General features: G+C 41.5%; 58 non-coding genes across 58 annotated transcripts; 19 read left to right on the plus strand and 39 right to left on the minus strand.

The window, feature by feature from the left end:
- Positions 1-119: 119 nt before the first annotated feature.
- On the plus strand, positions 120-191 carry Trnaq-uug. The gene has a single exon. It is a non-coding gene; the product is annotated as a tRNA-Gln (tRNA).
- Positions 192-291: 100 nt separating this feature from the next.
- Positions 292-363, plus strand: Trnap-cgg. The gene has a single exon. It is a non-coding gene; the product is annotated as a tRNA-Pro (tRNA).
- A 308-nt stretch (positions 364-671) lies between these two features.
- Trnar-ucg lies at positions 672-744 on the minus strand. Its single transcript has one exon. It is a non-coding gene; the product is annotated as a tRNA-Arg (tRNA).
- A 71-nt stretch (positions 745-815) lies between these two features.
- On the minus strand, positions 816-897 carry Trnal-aag. Its single transcript has one exon. It is a non-coding gene; the product is annotated as a tRNA-Leu (tRNA).
- Positions 898-967: 70 nt separating this feature from the next.
- Trnap-ugg lies at positions 968-1,039 on the minus strand. Its single transcript has one exon. It is a non-coding gene; the product is annotated as a tRNA-Pro (tRNA).
- Positions 1,040-1,275: 236 nt separating this feature from the next.
- Positions 1,276-1,371, minus strand: Trnay-gua. Its single transcript has 2 exons — positions 1,335-1,371; positions 1,276-1,311 (listed from the first exon to the last, which is right to left on the minus strand). It is a non-coding gene; the product is annotated as a tRNA-Tyr (tRNA).
- Positions 1,372-1,542: 171 nt separating this feature from the next.
- Positions 1,543-1,614, plus strand: Trnaq-uug. Its single transcript has one exon. It is a non-coding gene; the product is annotated as a tRNA-Gln (tRNA).
- A 100-nt stretch (positions 1,615-1,714) lies between these two features.
- On the plus strand, positions 1,715-1,786 carry Trnap-cgg. The gene has a single exon. It is a non-coding gene; the product is annotated as a tRNA-Pro (tRNA).
- Positions 1,787-2,094: 308 nt separating this feature from the next.
- Trnar-ucg lies at positions 2,095-2,167 on the minus strand. The gene has a single exon. It is a non-coding gene; the product is annotated as a tRNA-Arg (tRNA).
- A 71-nt stretch (positions 2,168-2,238) lies between these two features.
- Trnal-aag lies at positions 2,239-2,320 on the minus strand. The gene has a single exon. It is a non-coding gene; the product is annotated as a tRNA-Leu (tRNA).
- A 383-nt stretch (positions 2,321-2,703) lies between these two features.
- Positions 2,704-2,799, minus strand: Trnay-gua. Its single transcript has 2 exons — positions 2,763-2,799; positions 2,704-2,739 (listed from the first exon to the last, which is right to left on the minus strand). It is a non-coding gene; the product is annotated as a tRNA-Tyr (tRNA).
- Positions 2,800-2,970: 171 nt separating this feature from the next.
- Positions 2,971-3,042, plus strand: Trnaq-uug. Its single transcript has one exon. It is a non-coding gene; the product is annotated as a tRNA-Gln (tRNA).
- Positions 3,043-3,142: 100 nt separating this feature from the next.
- Positions 3,143-3,214, plus strand: Trnap-cgg. Its single transcript has one exon. It is a non-coding gene; the product is annotated as a tRNA-Pro (tRNA).
- A 308-nt stretch (positions 3,215-3,522) lies between these two features.
- Positions 3,523-3,595, minus strand: Trnar-ucg. Its single transcript has one exon. It is a non-coding gene; the product is annotated as a tRNA-Arg (tRNA).
- Positions 3,596-3,666: 71 nt separating this feature from the next.
- On the minus strand, positions 3,667-3,748 carry Trnal-aag. Its single transcript has one exon. It is a non-coding gene; the product is annotated as a tRNA-Leu (tRNA).
- A 70-nt stretch (positions 3,749-3,818) lies between these two features.
- On the minus strand, positions 3,819-3,890 carry Trnap-ugg. The gene has a single exon. It is a non-coding gene; the product is annotated as a tRNA-Pro (tRNA).
- A 236-nt stretch (positions 3,891-4,126) lies between these two features.
- Trnay-gua lies at positions 4,127-4,222 on the minus strand. Its single transcript has 2 exons — positions 4,186-4,222; positions 4,127-4,162 (listed from the first exon to the last, which is right to left on the minus strand). It is a non-coding gene; the product is annotated as a tRNA-Tyr (tRNA).
- Positions 4,223-4,393: 171 nt separating this feature from the next.
- Positions 4,394-4,465, plus strand: Trnaq-uug. Its single transcript has one exon. It is a non-coding gene; the product is annotated as a tRNA-Gln (tRNA).
- A 100-nt stretch (positions 4,466-4,565) lies between these two features.
- Positions 4,566-4,637, plus strand: Trnap-cgg. Its single transcript has one exon. It is a non-coding gene; the product is annotated as a tRNA-Pro (tRNA).
- Positions 4,638-4,945: 308 nt separating this feature from the next.
- Positions 4,946-5,018, minus strand: Trnar-ucg. Its single transcript has one exon. It is a non-coding gene; the product is annotated as a tRNA-Arg (tRNA).
- Positions 5,019-5,089: 71 nt separating this feature from the next.
- Trnal-aag lies at positions 5,090-5,171 on the minus strand. Its single transcript has one exon. It is a non-coding gene; the product is annotated as a tRNA-Leu (tRNA).
- A 70-nt stretch (positions 5,172-5,241) lies between these two features.
- On the minus strand, positions 5,242-5,313 carry Trnap-ugg. Its single transcript has one exon. It is a non-coding gene; the product is annotated as a tRNA-Pro (tRNA).
- A 236-nt stretch (positions 5,314-5,549) lies between these two features.
- Positions 5,550-5,645, minus strand: Trnay-gua. The gene is made up of 2 exons: positions 5,609-5,645; positions 5,550-5,585 (listed from the first exon to the last, which is right to left on the minus strand). It is a non-coding gene; the product is annotated as a tRNA-Tyr (tRNA).
- Positions 5,646-5,816: 171 nt separating this feature from the next.
- On the plus strand, positions 5,817-5,888 carry Trnaq-uug. The gene has a single exon. It is a non-coding gene; the product is annotated as a tRNA-Gln (tRNA).
- Positions 5,889-5,988: 100 nt separating this feature from the next.
- On the plus strand, positions 5,989-6,060 carry Trnap-cgg. Its single transcript has one exon. It is a non-coding gene; the product is annotated as a tRNA-Pro (tRNA).
- A 308-nt stretch (positions 6,061-6,368) lies between these two features.
- On the minus strand, positions 6,369-6,441 carry Trnar-ucg. Its single transcript has one exon. It is a non-coding gene; the product is annotated as a tRNA-Arg (tRNA).
- Positions 6,442-6,512: 71 nt separating this feature from the next.
- On the minus strand, positions 6,513-6,594 carry Trnal-aag. The gene has a single exon. It is a non-coding gene; the product is annotated as a tRNA-Leu (tRNA).
- A 70-nt stretch (positions 6,595-6,664) lies between these two features.
- Trnap-ugg lies at positions 6,665-6,736 on the minus strand. The gene has a single exon. It is a non-coding gene; the product is annotated as a tRNA-Pro (tRNA).
- Positions 6,737-6,972: 236 nt separating this feature from the next.
- Trnay-gua lies at positions 6,973-7,068 on the minus strand. Its single transcript has 2 exons — positions 7,032-7,068; positions 6,973-7,008 (listed from the first exon to the last, which is right to left on the minus strand). It is a non-coding gene; the product is annotated as a tRNA-Tyr (tRNA).
- A 171-nt stretch (positions 7,069-7,239) lies between these two features.
- Trnaq-uug lies at positions 7,240-7,311 on the plus strand. Its single transcript has one exon. It is a non-coding gene; the product is annotated as a tRNA-Gln (tRNA).
- Positions 7,312-7,411: 100 nt separating this feature from the next.
- Trnap-cgg lies at positions 7,412-7,483 on the plus strand. Its single transcript has one exon. It is a non-coding gene; the product is annotated as a tRNA-Pro (tRNA).
- Positions 7,484-7,791: 308 nt separating this feature from the next.
- Positions 7,792-7,864, minus strand: Trnar-ucg. The gene has a single exon. It is a non-coding gene; the product is annotated as a tRNA-Arg (tRNA).
- Positions 7,865-7,935: 71 nt separating this feature from the next.
- Trnal-aag lies at positions 7,936-8,017 on the minus strand. The gene has a single exon. It is a non-coding gene; the product is annotated as a tRNA-Leu (tRNA).
- A 70-nt stretch (positions 8,018-8,087) lies between these two features.
- Trnap-ugg lies at positions 8,088-8,159 on the minus strand. The gene has a single exon. It is a non-coding gene; the product is annotated as a tRNA-Pro (tRNA).
- A 236-nt stretch (positions 8,160-8,395) lies between these two features.
- On the minus strand, positions 8,396-8,491 carry Trnay-gua. Its single transcript has 2 exons — positions 8,455-8,491; positions 8,396-8,431 (listed from the first exon to the last, which is right to left on the minus strand). It is a non-coding gene; the product is annotated as a tRNA-Tyr (tRNA).
- Positions 8,492-8,662: 171 nt separating this feature from the next.
- Trnaq-uug lies at positions 8,663-8,734 on the plus strand. The gene has a single exon. It is a non-coding gene; the product is annotated as a tRNA-Gln (tRNA).
- A 100-nt stretch (positions 8,735-8,834) lies between these two features.
- Trnap-cgg lies at positions 8,835-8,906 on the plus strand. The gene has a single exon. It is a non-coding gene; the product is annotated as a tRNA-Pro (tRNA).
- Positions 8,907-9,214: 308 nt separating this feature from the next.
- Positions 9,215-9,287, minus strand: Trnar-ucg. Its single transcript has one exon. It is a non-coding gene; the product is annotated as a tRNA-Arg (tRNA).
- A 71-nt stretch (positions 9,288-9,358) lies between these two features.
- Trnal-aag lies at positions 9,359-9,440 on the minus strand. The gene has a single exon. It is a non-coding gene; the product is annotated as a tRNA-Leu (tRNA).
- A 70-nt stretch (positions 9,441-9,510) lies between these two features.
- Trnap-ugg lies at positions 9,511-9,582 on the minus strand. Its single transcript has one exon. It is a non-coding gene; the product is annotated as a tRNA-Pro (tRNA).
- A 236-nt stretch (positions 9,583-9,818) lies between these two features.
- Trnay-gua lies at positions 9,819-9,914 on the minus strand. The gene is made up of 2 exons: positions 9,878-9,914; positions 9,819-9,854 (listed from the first exon to the last, which is right to left on the minus strand). It is a non-coding gene; the product is annotated as a tRNA-Tyr (tRNA).
- A 171-nt stretch (positions 9,915-10,085) lies between these two features.
- Trnaq-uug lies at positions 10,086-10,157 on the plus strand. Its single transcript has one exon. It is a non-coding gene; the product is annotated as a tRNA-Gln (tRNA).
- A 100-nt stretch (positions 10,158-10,257) lies between these two features.
- On the plus strand, positions 10,258-10,329 carry Trnap-cgg. Its single transcript has one exon. It is a non-coding gene; the product is annotated as a tRNA-Pro (tRNA).
- A 308-nt stretch (positions 10,330-10,637) lies between these two features.
- Trnar-ucg lies at positions 10,638-10,710 on the minus strand. The gene has a single exon. It is a non-coding gene; the product is annotated as a tRNA-Arg (tRNA).
- Positions 10,711-10,781: 71 nt separating this feature from the next.
- On the minus strand, positions 10,782-10,863 carry Trnal-aag. The gene has a single exon. It is a non-coding gene; the product is annotated as a tRNA-Leu (tRNA).
- A 70-nt stretch (positions 10,864-10,933) lies between these two features.
- On the minus strand, positions 10,934-11,005 carry Trnap-ugg. Its single transcript has one exon. It is a non-coding gene; the product is annotated as a tRNA-Pro (tRNA).
- A 236-nt stretch (positions 11,006-11,241) lies between these two features.
- Positions 11,242-11,337, minus strand: Trnay-gua. The gene is made up of 2 exons: positions 11,301-11,337; positions 11,242-11,277 (listed from the first exon to the last, which is right to left on the minus strand). It is a non-coding gene; the product is annotated as a tRNA-Tyr (tRNA).
- Positions 11,338-11,508: 171 nt separating this feature from the next.
- Positions 11,509-11,580, plus strand: Trnaq-uug. Its single transcript has one exon. It is a non-coding gene; the product is annotated as a tRNA-Gln (tRNA).
- A 1,069-nt stretch (positions 11,581-12,649) lies between these two features.
- Positions 12,650-12,722, minus strand: Trnar-ucg. The gene has a single exon. It is a non-coding gene; the product is annotated as a tRNA-Arg (tRNA).
- Positions 12,723-12,793: 71 nt separating this feature from the next.
- Positions 12,794-12,875, minus strand: Trnal-aag. The gene has a single exon. It is a non-coding gene; the product is annotated as a tRNA-Leu (tRNA).
- A 70-nt stretch (positions 12,876-12,945) lies between these two features.
- Trnap-ugg lies at positions 12,946-13,017 on the minus strand. Its single transcript has one exon. It is a non-coding gene; the product is annotated as a tRNA-Pro (tRNA).
- A 236-nt stretch (positions 13,018-13,253) lies between these two features.
- On the minus strand, positions 13,254-13,349 carry Trnay-gua. The gene is made up of 2 exons: positions 13,313-13,349; positions 13,254-13,289 (listed from the first exon to the last, which is right to left on the minus strand). It is a non-coding gene; the product is annotated as a tRNA-Tyr (tRNA).
- A 171-nt stretch (positions 13,350-13,520) lies between these two features.
- On the plus strand, positions 13,521-13,592 carry Trnaq-uug. The gene has a single exon. It is a non-coding gene; the product is annotated as a tRNA-Gln (tRNA).
- A 100-nt stretch (positions 13,593-13,692) lies between these two features.
- Trnap-cgg lies at positions 13,693-13,764 on the plus strand. The gene has a single exon. It is a non-coding gene; the product is annotated as a tRNA-Pro (tRNA).
- A 308-nt stretch (positions 13,765-14,072) lies between these two features.
- Trnar-ucg lies at positions 14,073-14,145 on the minus strand. Its single transcript has one exon. It is a non-coding gene; the product is annotated as a tRNA-Arg (tRNA).
- A 71-nt stretch (positions 14,146-14,216) lies between these two features.
- Trnal-aag lies at positions 14,217-14,298 on the minus strand. The gene has a single exon. It is a non-coding gene; the product is annotated as a tRNA-Leu (tRNA).
- A 70-nt stretch (positions 14,299-14,368) lies between these two features.
- Trnap-ugg lies at positions 14,369-14,440 on the minus strand. The gene has a single exon. It is a non-coding gene; the product is annotated as a tRNA-Pro (tRNA).
- A 236-nt stretch (positions 14,441-14,676) lies between these two features.
- Positions 14,677-14,772, minus strand: Trnay-gua. Its single transcript has 2 exons — positions 14,736-14,772; positions 14,677-14,712 (listed from the first exon to the last, which is right to left on the minus strand). It is a non-coding gene; the product is annotated as a tRNA-Tyr (tRNA).
- Between the last annotated feature and the right edge of the window lie 98 nt (positions 14,773-14,870).

The raw sequence follows: 14,870 nt of genomic DNA on the forward strand, positions 1-14,870 counted from the left end.
GATCATGTTTTAAATCATCGAAATCACTGAGTTGAAGGAATCAGCACATGGCCCTAAATTCCACCAAATTTAACGACAAATTTACATTGTAGTAGCAGTGCTGGTGACATCCGTTGGAAGGTTCCATGGTGTAATGGTTATCACATCAGACTTTGACTCTGATAATCTGAGTTCGATTCTCAGTGGGACCTTTTTTAATCCAATTTCTATCAATCGTGTTTATTTTTATGCACGACATTTGGATTGTAATAATAATAAAATAATTTTCGAATCAATAATGAAAGATAATAGGGCTCATTGGTCTAGTAGTATGATACTTGCTTCGGGTGTAAGTGATCCCGGGTTCAATTCCCGGATGGGCCCCAATTGTTTTACTTTTGGCACCGATCCCTGCCATTAGACACATCATGTGTTCTAAGGTACAGTCACGAGTCCCAAATGTTTTTTCCTAAGGAAATACCACAGCTTAATTTGGTATAGGGAATAGAGATCGTACGATAGGGATTCATTGATTCCACTCCTTAGACCAATTTTTTGGGCGGGAACCTCGGATGTTCTCTTTGATGTGTACTTTGGCTTACAACCAGGAGCAATTGCAAATGGATTGCTAATTCTTTGTTTGTAAATTTTCGCGCGCGCATTTCAAAATAGCCAAAATAACCGTTTGCGAGTGATCGTAGCAGGACTCGAACCTGCAATCTTCGGATCCGAAGTCCGACGCCTTATCCATTAGGCCACACGACCATTAACGTTTCCCGTAAGTGCACAATCACCGATTCCTTGCTATGCTACAACAGTTTGAGAAAAATTGACGTTGGCAGCGATGGGATTCGAACCCATGCCCCCGAAGAGACTGGTGCCTTAAACCAGCGCCTTGGACCGCTCGGCCACGCTACCACATTTGCAATGTTAACATTCATCTAAGTAATACAATAAGAGGTTTACCATCTCAGCTGAAATATTGTAGGGGCTCATCCGGGATTTGAACCCGGGGCCTCTTACACCCAAAGCAAGAATCATACCACTAGACCAATGAGCCACGCAACTTTTCTAACACCGTTTGTTGCCGGCTACAATTACTAACCATTAATTGTGTCCCATTTTTGAGCTATACATTTCATATTTACACGGTGATGTTGTCAACTTTCCGTTGTAGATATGCGTACCCCAATAGTACATGTTGGATTTTCCATTACTACACTCTATTTTGAATATACATGACTATCAGCTTTATCTATTTTCTGTTGCCCACTCAATGCGTAATCACAAGTGCTCTCCTTCGAGCCGGAGTTGAACCAGCGACCTATGGATTCCTTGCATTTTACATCGTGTCACTACAGTCCACCGCTCTACCAACTGAGCTATCGAAGGTTGTTTTATTTCCGTCGAACATCGCAATATATTCCATTAACATGCACCAAAAGATCATGTTTTAAATCATCGAAATCACTGAGTTGAAGGAATCAGCACATGGCCCTAAATTCCACCAAATTTAACGACAAATTTACATTGTAGTAGCAGTGCTGGTGACATCCGTTGGAAGGTTCCATGGTGTAATGGTTATCACATCAGACTTTGACTCTGATAATCTGAGTTCGATTCTCAGTGGGACCTTTTTTAATCCAATTTCTATCAATCGTGTTTATTTTTATGCACGACATTTGGATTGTAATAATAATAAAATAATTTTCGAATCAATAATGAAAGATAATAGGGCTCATTGGTCTAGTAGTATGATACTTGCTTCGGGTGTAAGTGATCCCGGGTTCAATTCCCGGATGGGCCCCAATTGTTTTACTTTTGGCACCGATCCCTGCCATTAGACACATCATGTGTTCTAAGGTACAGTCACGAGTCCCAAATGTTTTTTCCTAAGGAAATACCACAGCTTAATTTGGTATAGGGAATAGAGATCGTACGATAGGGATTCATTGATTCCACTCCTTAGACCAATTTTTTGGGCGGGAACCTCGGATGTTCTCTTTGATGTGTACTTTGGCTTACAACCAGGAGCAATTGCAAATGGATTGCTAATTCTTTGTTTGTAAATTTTCGCGCGCGCATTTCAAAATAGCCAAAATAACCGTTTGCGAGTGATCGTAGCAGGACTCGAACCTGCAATCTTCGGATCCGAAGTCCGACGCCTTATCCATTAGGCCACACGACCATTAACGTTGCCCGTAAGTGCACAATCACCGATTCCTTGCTATGCTACAACAGTTTGAGCAAAATTGACGTTGGCAGCGATGGGATTCGAACCCATGCCCCCGAAGAGACTGGTGCCTTAAACCAGCGCCTTGGACCGCTCGGCCACGCTACCACATTTGCAATGTTAACATTCATCTAAGTAATACAATAAGAGGTTTACCATCTCAGCTGAAATATTGTAGGGGCTCATCCGGGATTTGAACCCGGATAAATCACTCTTACACCCAAAGCAAGAATCATACCACTAGACCAATGAGCCACGCAACTTTTCTAACACCGTTTGTTGCCGGCTACAATTACTAACCATTAATTGTGTCCCATTTTTGAGCTATACATTTCATATTTACACGGTGATGTTGTCAACTTTCCGTTGTAGATATGCGTACCCCAATAGTACATGTTGGATTTTCCATTACTACACTCTATTTTGAATATACATGACTATCAGCTTTATCTATTTTCTGTTGCCCACTCAATGCGTAATCACAAGTGCTCTCCTTCGAGCCGGAGTTGAACCAGCGACCTATGGATTCCTTGCATTTTACATCGTGTCACTACAGTCCACCGCTCTACCAACTGAGCTATCGAAGGTTGTTTTATTTCCGTCGAACATCGCAATATAGTCCATTAACATGCACCAAAAGATCATGTTTTAAATCATCGAAATCACTGAGTTGAAGGAATCAGCACATGGCCCTAAATTCCACCAAATTTAACGACAAATTTACATTGTAGTAGCAGTGCTGGTGACATCCGTTGGAAGGTTCCATGGTGTAATGGTTATCACATCAGACTTTGACTCTGATAATCTGAGTTCGATTCTCAGTGGGACCTTTTTTAATCCAATTTCTATCAATCGTGTTTATTTTTATGCACGACATTTGGATTGTAATAATAATAAAATAATTTTCGAATCAATAATGAAAGATAATAGGGCTCATTGGTCTAGTAGTATGATACTTGCTTCGGGTGTAAGTGATCCCGGGTTCAATTCCCGGATGGGCCCCAATTGTTTTACTTTTGGCACCGATCCCTGCCATTAGACACATCATGTGTTCTAAGGTACAGTCACGAGTCCCAAATGTTTTTTCCTAAGGAAATACCACAGCTTAATTTGGTATAGGGAATAGAGATCGTACGATAGGGATTCATTGATTCCACTCCTTAGACCAATTTTTTGGGCGGGAACCTCGGATGTTCTCTTTGATGTGTACTTTGGCTTACAACCAGGAGCAATTGCAAATGGATTGCTAATTCTTTGTTTGTAAATTTTCGCGCGCGCATTTCAAAATAGCCAAAATAACCGTTTGCGAGTGATCGTAGCAGGAATCGAACCTGCAATCTTCGGATCCGAAGTCCGACGCCTTATCCATTAGGCCACACGACCATTAACGTTGCCCGTAAGTGCACAATCACCGATTCCTTGCTATGCTACAACAGTTTGAGCAAAATTGACGTTGGCAGCGATGGGATTCGAACCCATGCCCCCGAAGAGACTGGTGCCTTAAACCAGCGCCTTGGACCGCTCGGCCACGCTACCACATTTGCAATGTTAACATTCATCTAAGTAATACAATAAGAGGTTTACCATCTCAGCTGAAATATTGTAGGGGCTCATCCGGGATTTGAACCCGGGGCCTCTTACACCCAAAGCAAGAATCATACCACTAGACCAATGAGCCACGCAACTTTTCTAACACCGTTTGTTGCCGGCTACAATTACTAACCATTAATTGTGTCCCATTTTTGAGCTATACATTTCATATTTACACGGTGATGTTGTCAACTTTCCGTTGTAGATATGCGTACCCCAATAGTACATGTTGGATTTTCCATTACTACACTCTATTTTGAATATACATGACTATCAGCTTTATCTATTTTCTGTTGCCCACTCAATGCGTAATCACAAGTGCTCTCCTTCGAGCCGGAGTTGAACCAGCGACCTATGGATTCCTTGCATTTTACATCGTGTCACTACAGTCCACCGCTCTACCAACTGAGCTATCGAAGGTTGTTTTATTTCCGTCGAACATCGCAATATAGTCCATTAACATGCACCAAAAGATCATGTTTTAAATCATCGAAATCACTGAGTTGAAGGAATCAGCACATGGCCCTAAATTCCACCAAATTTAACGACAAATTTACATTGTAGTAGCAGTGCTGGTGACATCCGTTAGAAGGTTCCATGGTGTAATGGTTATCACATCAGACTTTGACTCTGATAATCTGAGTTCGATTCTCAGTGGGACCTTTTTTAATCCAATTTCTATCAATCGTGTTTATTTTTATGCACGACATTTGGATTGTAATAATAATAAAATAATTTTCGAATCAATAATGAAAGATAATAGGGCTCATTGGTCTAGTAGTATGATACTTGCTTCGGGTGTAAGTGATCCCGGGTTCAATTCCCGGATGGGCCCCAATTGTTTTACTTTTGGCACCGATCCCTGCCATTAGACACATCATGTGTTCTAAGGTACAGTCACGAGTCCCAAATGTTTTTTCCTAAGGAAATACCACAGCTTAATTTGGTATAGGGAATAGAGATCGTACGATAGGGATTCATTGATTCCACTCCTTAGACCAATTTTTTGGGCGGGAACCTCGGATGTTCTCTTTGATGTGTACTTTGGCTTACAAGCAGGAGCAATTGCAAATGGATTGCTAATTCTTTGTTTGTAAATTTTCGCGCGCGCATTTCGAAATAGCCAAAATAACCGTTTGCGAGTGATCGTAGCAGGACTCGAACCTGCAATCTTCGGATCCGAAGTCCGACGCCTTATCCATTAGGCCACACGACCATTAACGTTGCCCGTAAGTGCACAATCACCGATTCCTTGCTATGCTACAACAGTTTGAGCAAAATTGACGTTGGCAGCGATGGGATTCGAACCCATGCCCCCGAAGAGACTGGTGCCTTAAACCAGCGCCTTGGACCGCTCGGCCACGCTACCACATTTGCAATGTTAACATTCATCTAAGTAATACAATAAGAGGTTTACCATCTCAGCTGAAATATTGTAGGGGCTCATCCGGGATTTGAACCCGGGGCCTCTTACACCCAAAGCAAGAATCATACCACTAGACCAATGAGCCACGCAACTTTTCTAACACCGTTTGTTGCCGGCTACAATTACTAACCATTAATTGTGTCCCATTTTTGAGCTATACATTTCATATTTACACGGTGATGTTGTCAACTTTCCGTTGTAGATATGCGTACCCCAATAGTACATGTTGGATTTTCCATTACTACACTCTATTTTGAATATACATGACTATCAGCTTTATCTATTTTCTGTTGCCCACTCAATGCGTAATCACAAGTGCTCTCCTTCGAGCCGGAGTTGAACCAGCGACCTATGGATTCCTTGCATTTTACATCGTGTCACTACAGTCCACCGCTCTACCAACTGAGCTATCGAAGGTTGTTTTATTTCCGTCGAACATCGCAATATATTCCATTAACATGCACCAAAAGATCATGTTTTAAATCATCGAAATCACTGAGTTGAAGGAATCAGCACATGGCCCTAAATTCCACCAAATTTAACGACAAATTTACATTGTAGTAGCAGTGCTGGTGACATCCGTTAGAAGGTTCCATGGTGTAATGGTTATCACATCAGACTTTGACTCTGATAATCTGAGTTCGATTCTCAGTGGGACCTTTTTTAATCCAATTTCTATCAATCGTGTTTATTTTTATGCACGACATTTGGATTGTAATAATAATAAAATAATTTTCGAATCAATAATGAAAGATAATAGGGCTCATTGGTCTAGTAGTATGATACTTGCTTCGGGTGTAAGTGATCCCGGGTTCAATTCCCGGATGGGCCCCAATTGTTTTACTTTTGGCACCGATCCCTGCCATTAGACACATCATGTGTTCTAAGGTACAGTCACGAGTCCCAAATGTTTTTTCCTAAGGAAATACCACAGCTTAATTTGGTATAGGGAATAGAGATCGTACGATAGGGATTCATTGATTCCACTCCTTAGACCAATTTTTTGGGCGGGAACCTCGGATGTTCTCTTTGATGTGTACTTTGGCTTACAAGCAGGAGCAATTGCAAATGGATTGCTAATTCTTTGTTTGTAAATTTTCGCGCGCGCATTTCGAAATAGCCAAAATAACCGTTTGCGAGTGATCGTAGCAGGACTCGAACCTGCAATCTTCGGATCCGAAGTCCGACGCCTTATCCATTAGGCCACACGACCATTAACGTTGCCCGTAAGTGCACAATCACCGATTCCTTGCTATGCTACAACAGTTTGAGCAAAATTGACGTTGGCAGCGATGGGATTCGAACCCATGCCCCCGAAGAGACTGGTGCCTTAAACCAGCGCCTTGGACCGCTCGGCCACGCTACCACATTTGCAATGTTAACATTCATCTAAGTAATACAATAAGAGGTTTACCATCTCAGCTGAAATATTGTAGGGGCTCATCCGGGATTTGAACCCGGGGCCTCTTACACCCAAAGCAAGAATCATACCACTAGACCAATGAGCCACGCAACTTTTCTAACACCGTTTGTTGCCGGCTACAATTACTAACCATTAATTGTGTCCCATTTTTGAGCTATACATTTCATATTTACACGGTGATGTTGTCAACTTTCCGTTGTAGATATGCGTACCCCAATAGTACATGTTGGATTTTCCATTACTACACTCTATTTTGAATATACATGACTATCAGCTTTATCTATTTTCTGTTGCCCACTCAATGCGTAATCACAAGTGCTCTCCTTCGAGCCGGAGTTGAACCAGCGACCTATGGATTCCTTGCATTTTACATCGTGTCACTACAGTCCACCGCTCTACCAACTGAGCTATCGAAGGTTGTTTTATTTCCGTCGAACATCGCAATATAGTCCATTAACATGCACCAAAAGATCATGTTTTAAATCATCGAAATCACTGAGTTGAAGGAATCAGCACATGGCCCTAAATTCCACCAAATTTAACGACAAATTTACATTGTAGTAGCAGTGCTGGTGACATCCGTTGGAAGGTTCCATGGTGTAATGGTTATCACATCAGACTTTGACTCTGATAATCTGAGTTCGATTCTCAGTGGGACCTTTTTTAATCCAATTTCTATCAATCGTGTTTATTTTTATGCACGACATTTGGATTGTAATAATAATAAAATAATTTTCGAATCAATAATGAAAGATAATAGGGCTCATTGGTCTAGTAGTATGATACTTGCTTCGGGTGTAAGTGATCCCGGGTTCAATTCCCGGATGGGCCCCAATTGTTTTACTTTTGGCACCGATCCCTGCCATTAGACACATCATGTGTTCTAAGGTACAGTCACGAGTCCCAAATGTTTTTTCCTAAGGAAATACCACAGCTTAATTTGGTATAGGGAATAGAGATCGTACGATAGGGATTCATTGATTCCACTCCTTAGACCAATTTTTTGGGCGGGAACCTCGGATGTTCTCTTTGATGTGTACTTTGGCTTACAACCAGGAGCAATTGCAAATGGATTGCTAATTCTTTGTTTGTAAATTTTCGCGCGCGCATTTCAAAATAGCCAAAATAACCGTTTGCGAGTGATCGTAGCAGGAATCGAACCTGCAATCTTCGGATCCGAAGTCCGACGCCTTATCCATTAGGCCACACGACCATTAACGTTGCCCGTAAGTGCACAATCACCGATTCCTTGCTATGCTACAACAGTTTGAGCAAAATTGACGTTGGCAGCGATGGGATTCGAACCCATGCCCCCGAAGAGACTGGTGCCTTAAACCAGCGCCTTGGACCGCTCGGCCACGCTACCACATTTGCAATGTTAACATTCATCTAAGTAATACAATAAGAGGTTTACCATCTCAGCTGAAATATTGTAGGGGCTCATCCGGGATTTGAACCCGGGGCCTCTTACACCCAAAGCAAGAATCATACCACTAGACCAATGAGCCACGCAACTTTTCTGACACCGTTTGTTGCCGGCTACAATTACTAACCATTAATTGTGTCCCATTTTTGAGCTATACATTTCATATTTACACGGTGATGTTATCAACTTTCCGTTGTAGATATGCGTACCCCAATAGTACATGTTGGATTTTCCATTACTACACTCTATTTTGAATATACATGACTATCAGCTTTATCTATTTTCTGTTGCCCACTCAATGCGTAATCACAAGTGCTCTCCTTCGAGCCGGAGTTGAACCAGCGACCTATGGATTCCTTGCATTTTACATCGTGTCACTACAGTCCACCGCTCTACCAACTGAGCTATCGAAGGTTGTTTTATTTCCGTCGAACATCGCAATATAGTCCATTAACATGCACCAAAAGATCATGTTTTAAATCATCGAAATCACTGAGTTGAAGGAATCAGCACATGGCCCTAAATTCCACCAAATTTAACGACAAATTTACATTGTAGTAGCAGTGCTGGTGACATCCGTTAGAAGGTTCCATGGTGTAATGGTTATCACATCAGACTTTGACTCTGATAATCTGAGTTCGATTCTCAGTGGGACCTTTTTTAATCTAATTTCTATCAATCGTGTTTATTTTTATGCACGACATTTGGATTGTAATAATAATAAAATAATTTTCGAATCAATAATGAAAGATAATAGGGCTCATTGGTCTAGTAGTATGATACTTGCTTCGGGTGTAAGTGATCCCGGGTTCAATTCCCGGATGGGCCCCAATTGTTTTACTTTTGGCACCGATCCCTGCCATTAGACACATCATGTGTTCTAAGGTACAGTCACGAGTCCCAAATGTTTTTTCCTAAGGAAATACCACAGCTTAATTTGGTATAGGGAATAGAGATCGTACGATAGGGATTCATTGATTCCACTCCTTAGACCAATTTTTTGGCCGGGAACCTCGGATGTTCTCTTTGATGTGTACTTTGGCTTACAACCAGGAGCAATTGCAAATGGATTGCTAATTCTTTGTTTGTAAATTTTCGCTCGCGCATTTCGAAATAGCCAAAATAACCGTTTGCGAGTGATCGTAGCAGGACTCGAACCTGCAATCTTCGGATCCGAAGTCCGACGCCTTATCCATTAGGCCACACGACCATTAACGTTGCCCGTAAGTGCACAATCACCGATTCCTTGCTATGCTACAACAGTTTGAGCAAAATTGACGTTGGCAGCGATGGGATTCGAACCCATGCCCCCGAAGAGACTGGTGCCTTAAACCAGCGCCTTGGACCGCTCGGCCACGCTACCACATTTGCAATGTTAACATTCATCTAAGTAATACAATAAGAGGTTTACCATCTCAGCTGAAATATTGTAGGGGCTCATCCGGGATTTGAACCCGGGGCCTCTTACACCCAAAGCAAGAATCATACCACTAGACCAATGAGCCACGCAACTTTTCTAACACCGTTTGTTGCCGGCTACAATTACTAACCATTAATTGTGTCCCATTTTTGAGCTATACATTTCATATTTACACGGTGATGTTATCAACTTTCCGTTGTAGATATGCGTACCCCAATAGTACATGTTGGATTTTCCATTACTACACTCTATTTTGAATATACATGACTATCAGCTTTATCTATTTTCTGTTGCCCACTCAATGCGTAATCACAAGTGCTCTCCTTCGAGCCGGAGTTGAACCAGCGACCTATGGATTCCTTGCATTTTACATCGTGTCACTACAGTCCACCGCTCTACCAACTGAGCTATCGAAGGTTGTTTTATTTCCGTCGAACATCGCAATATAGTCCATTAACATGCACCAAAAGATCATGTTTTAAATCATCGAAATCACTGAGTTGAAGGAATCAGCACATGGCCCTAAATTCCACCAAATTTAACGACAAATTTACATTGTAGTAGCAGTGCTGGTGACATCCGTTGGAAGGTTCCATGGTGTAATGGTTATCACATCAGACTTTGACTCTGATAATCTGAGTTCGATTCTCAGTGGGACCTTTTTTAATCCAATTTCTATCAATCGTGTTTATTTTTATGCACGACATTTGGATTGTAATAATAATAAAATAATTTTCGAATCAATAATGAAAGATAATAGGGCTCATTGGTCTAGTAGTATGATACTTGCTTCGGGTGTAAGTGATCCCGGGTTCAATTCCCGGATGGGCCCCAATTGTTTTACTTTTGGCACCGATCCCTGCCATTAGACACATCATGTGTTCTAAGGTACAGTCACGAGTCCCAAATGTTTTTTCCTAAGGAAATACCACAGCTTAATTTGGTATAGGGAATAGAGATCGTACGATAGGGATTCATTGATTCCACTCCTTAGACCAATTTTTTGGGCGGGAACCTCGGATGTTCTCTTTGATGTGTACTTTGGCTTACAACCAGGAGCAATTGCAAATGGATTGCTAATTCTTTGTTTGTAAATTTTCGCGCGCGCATTTCGAAATAGCCAAAATAACCGTTTGCGAGTGATCGTAGCAGGACTCGAACCTGCAATCTTCGGATCCGAAGTCCGACGCCTTATCCATTAGGCCACACGACCATTAACGTTGCCCGTAAGTGCACAATCACCGATTCCTTGCTATGCTACAACAGTTTGAGCAAAATTGACGTTGGCAGCGATGGGATTCGAACCCATGCCCCCGAAGAGACTGGTGCCTTAAACCAGCGCCTTGGACCGCTCGGCCACGCTACCACATTTGCAATGTTAACATTCATCTAAGTAATACAATAAGAGGTTTACCATCTCAGCTGAAATATTGTAGGGGCTCATCCGGGATTTGAACCCGGGGCCTCTTACACCCAAAGCAAGAATCATACCACTAGACCAATGAGCCACGCAACTTTTCTAACACCGTTTGTTGCCGGCTACAATTACTAACCATTAATTGTGTCCCATTTTTGAGCTATACATTTCATATTTACACGGTGATGTTATCAACTTTCCGTTGTAGATATGCGTACCCCAATAGTACATGTTGGATTTTCCATTACTACACTCTATTTTGAATATACATGACTATCAGCTTTATCTATTTTCTGTTGCCCACTCAATGCGTAATCACAAGTGCTCTCCTTCGAGCCGGAGTTGAACCAGCGACCTATGGATTCCTTGCATTTTACATCGTGTCACTACAGTCCACCGCTCTACCAACTGAGCTATCGAAGGTTGTTTTATTTCCGTCGAACATCGCAATATAGTCCATTAACATGCACCAAAAGATCATGTTTTAAATCATCGAAATCACTGAGTTGAAGGAATCAGCACATGGCCCTAAATTCCACCAAATTTAACGACAAATTTACATTGTAGTAGCAGTGCTGGTGACATCCGTTGGAAGGTTCCATGGTGTAATGGTTATCACATCAGACTTTGACTCTGATAATCTGAGTTCGATTCTCAGTGGGACCTTTTTTAATCCAATTTCTATCAATCGTGTTTATTTTTATGCACGACATTTGGATTGTAATAATAATAAAATAATTTTCGAATCAATAATGAAAGATAATAGGGCTCATTGGTCTAGTACAGTGATGTGCACGTCATACGGTGACTTATTCGAAAATTTGACGTTACGTCGTACGTTACGTCAATTTTCCTTGTTTTTGAAGTTTACGGTGACTTCTACGTAAGTGAAAAAAAATACTGACTTTTTACGTATACTTTTGACGTGTAAAAAAGTCCAGTTATGAGTTATTACCGTAAAAGTCAAGAAGGAATTTTAAAAATTTGGCAACATTTGCTTTGTGAAAATTCGTCTGCCATTTGAAAATTTATGACAGTCGATTAGAAATATCTGCCAACGTGACATGGATACTACTACTGCTGAGGAGGAAATAGCTTGGTATAACAGAGGTATTTTTAAATGGTTCTCGTTTACACCAGAAATGGTGCAAAAATTTTCTATCGATCCGAAAATTAGTTGTATAGTTCGCAAAGAATTAAAAATGATTGATGTATATGTGACGTAACGTCATACGTTTGAAGTATGAAAAAATTTACGTTACGTTGACGTTTTTTTTTTACTTATTACGTAGTACTTTTAAAATACGTATGACTTCTACGTTTTTTTGGTACGTCAACAAATCCCGTTGACGTGCACATCACTGGTCTAGTAGTATGATACTTGCTTCGGGTGTAAGTGATCCCGGGTTCAATTCCCGGATGGGCCCCAATTGTTTTACTTTTGGCACCGATCCCTGCCATTAGACACATCATGTGTTCTAAGGTACAGTCACGAGTCCCAAATGTTTTTTCCTAAGGAAATACCACAGCTTAATTTGGTATAGGGAATAGAGATCGTACGATAGGGATTCATTGATTCCACTCCTTAGACCAATTTTTTGGGCGGGAACCTCGGATGTTCTCTTTGATGTGTACTTTGGCTTACAACCAGGAGCAATTGCAAATGGATTGCTAATTCTTTGTTTGTAAATTTTCGCGCGCGCATTTCGAAATAGCCAAAATAACCGTTTGCGAGTGATCGTAGCAGGACTCGAACCTGCAATCTTCGGATCCGAAGTCCGACGCCTTATCCATTAGGCCACACGACCATTAACGTTGCCCGTAAGTGCACAATCACCGATTCCTTGCTATGCTACAACAGTTTGAGCAAAATTGACGTTGGCAGCGATGGGATTCGAACCCATGCCCCCGAAGAGACTGGTGCCTTAAACCAGCGCCTTGGACCGCTCGGCCACGCTACCACATTTGCAATGTTAACATTCATCTAAGTAATACAATAAGAGGTTTACCATCTCAGCTGAAATATTGTAGGGGCTCATCCGGGATTTGAACCCGGGGCCTCTTACACCCAAAGCAAGAATCATACCACTAGACCAATGAGCCACGCAACTTTTCTAACACCGTTTGTTGCCGGCTACAATTACTAACCATTAATTGTGTCCCATTTTTGAGCTATACATTTCATATTTACACGGTGATGTTGTCAACTTTCCGTTGTAGATATGCGTACCCCAATAGTACATGTTGGATTTTCCATTACTACACTCTATTTTGAATATACATGACTATCAGCTTTATCTATTTTCTGTTGCCCACTCAATGCGTAATCACAAGTGCTCTCCTTCGAGCCGGAGTTGAACCAGCGACCTATGGATTCCTTGCATTTTACATCGTGTCACTACAGTCCACCGCTCTACCAACTGAGCTATCGAAGGTTGTTTTATTTCCGTCGAACATCGCAATATAGTCCATTAACATGCACCAAAAGATCATGTTTTAAATCATCGAAATCACTGAGTTGAAGGAATCAGCACATGGCCCTAAATTCCACCAAATTTAACGACAAATTTACATTGTAGTAGCAGTGCTGGTGACATCCGTTGGAAGGTTCCATGGTGTAATGGTTATCACATCAGACTTTGACTCTGATAATCTGAGTTCGATTCTCAGTGGGACCTTTTTTAATCCAATTTCTATCAATCGTGTTTATTTTTATGCACGACATTTGGATTGTAATAATAATAAAATAATTTTCGAATCAATAATGAAAGATAATAGGGCTCATTGGTCTAGTAGTATGATACTTGCTTCGGGTGTAAGTGATCCCGGGTTCAATTCCCGGATGGGCCCCAATTGTTTTACTTTTGGCACCGATCCCTGCCATTAGACACATCATGTGTTCTAAGGTACAGTCACGAGTCCCAAATGTTTTTTCCTAAGGAAATACCACAGCTTAATTTGGTATAGGGAATAGAGATCGTACGATAGGGATTCATTGATTCCACTCCTTAGACCAATTTTTTGGGCGGGAACCTCGGATGTTCTCTTTGATGTGTACTTTGGCTTACAACCAGGAGCAATTGCAAATGGATTGCTAATTCTTTGTTTGTAAATTTTCGCGCGCGCATTTCGAAATAGCCAAAATAACCGTTTGCGAGTGATCGTAGCAGGACTCGAACCTGCAATCTTCGGATCCGAAGTCCGACGCCTTATCCATTAGGCCACACGACCATTAACGTTGCCCGTAAGTGCACAATCACCGATTCCTTGCTATGCTACAACAGTTTGAGCAAAATTGACGTTGGCAGCGATGGGATTCGAACCCATGCCCCCGAAGAGACTGGTGCCTTAAACCAGCGCCTTGGACCGCTCGGCCACGCTACCACATTTGCAATGTTAACATTCATCTAAGTAATACAATAAGAGGTTTACCATCTCAGCTGAAATATTGTAGGGGCTCATCCGGGATTTGAACCCGGGGCCTCTTACACCCAAAGCAAGAATCATACCACTAGACCAATGAGCCACGCAACTTTTCTAACACCGTTTGTTGCCGGCTACAATTACTAACCATTAATTGTGTCCCATTTTTGAGCTATACATTTCATATTTACACGGTGATGTTATCAACTTTCCGTTGTAGATATGCGTACCCCAATAGTACATGTTGGATTTTCCATTACTACACTCTATTTTGAATATACATGACTATCAGCTTTATCTATTTTCTGTTGCCCACTCAATGCGTAATCACAAGTGCTCTCCTTCGAGCCGGAGTTGAACCAGCGACCTATGGATTCCTTGCATTTTACATCGTGTCACTACAGTCCACCGCTCTACCAACTGAGCTATCGAAGGTTGTTTTATTTCCGTCGAACATCGCAATATAGTCCATTAACATGCACCAAAAGATCATGTTTTAAATAATCGAAATCACTGAGTTGAAGGAATCAGCA

The sequence above is a fragment of the Daphnia pulicaria genome, chromosome 4 (assembly GCF_021234035.1).
Source record: "Daphnia pulicaria isolate SC F1-1A chromosome 4, SC_F0-13Bv2, whole genome shotgun sequence".
Classification (NCBI taxonomy): Eukaryota; Metazoa; Arthropoda; class Branchiopoda; order Diplostraca; family Daphniidae; genus Daphnia; species Daphnia pulicaria.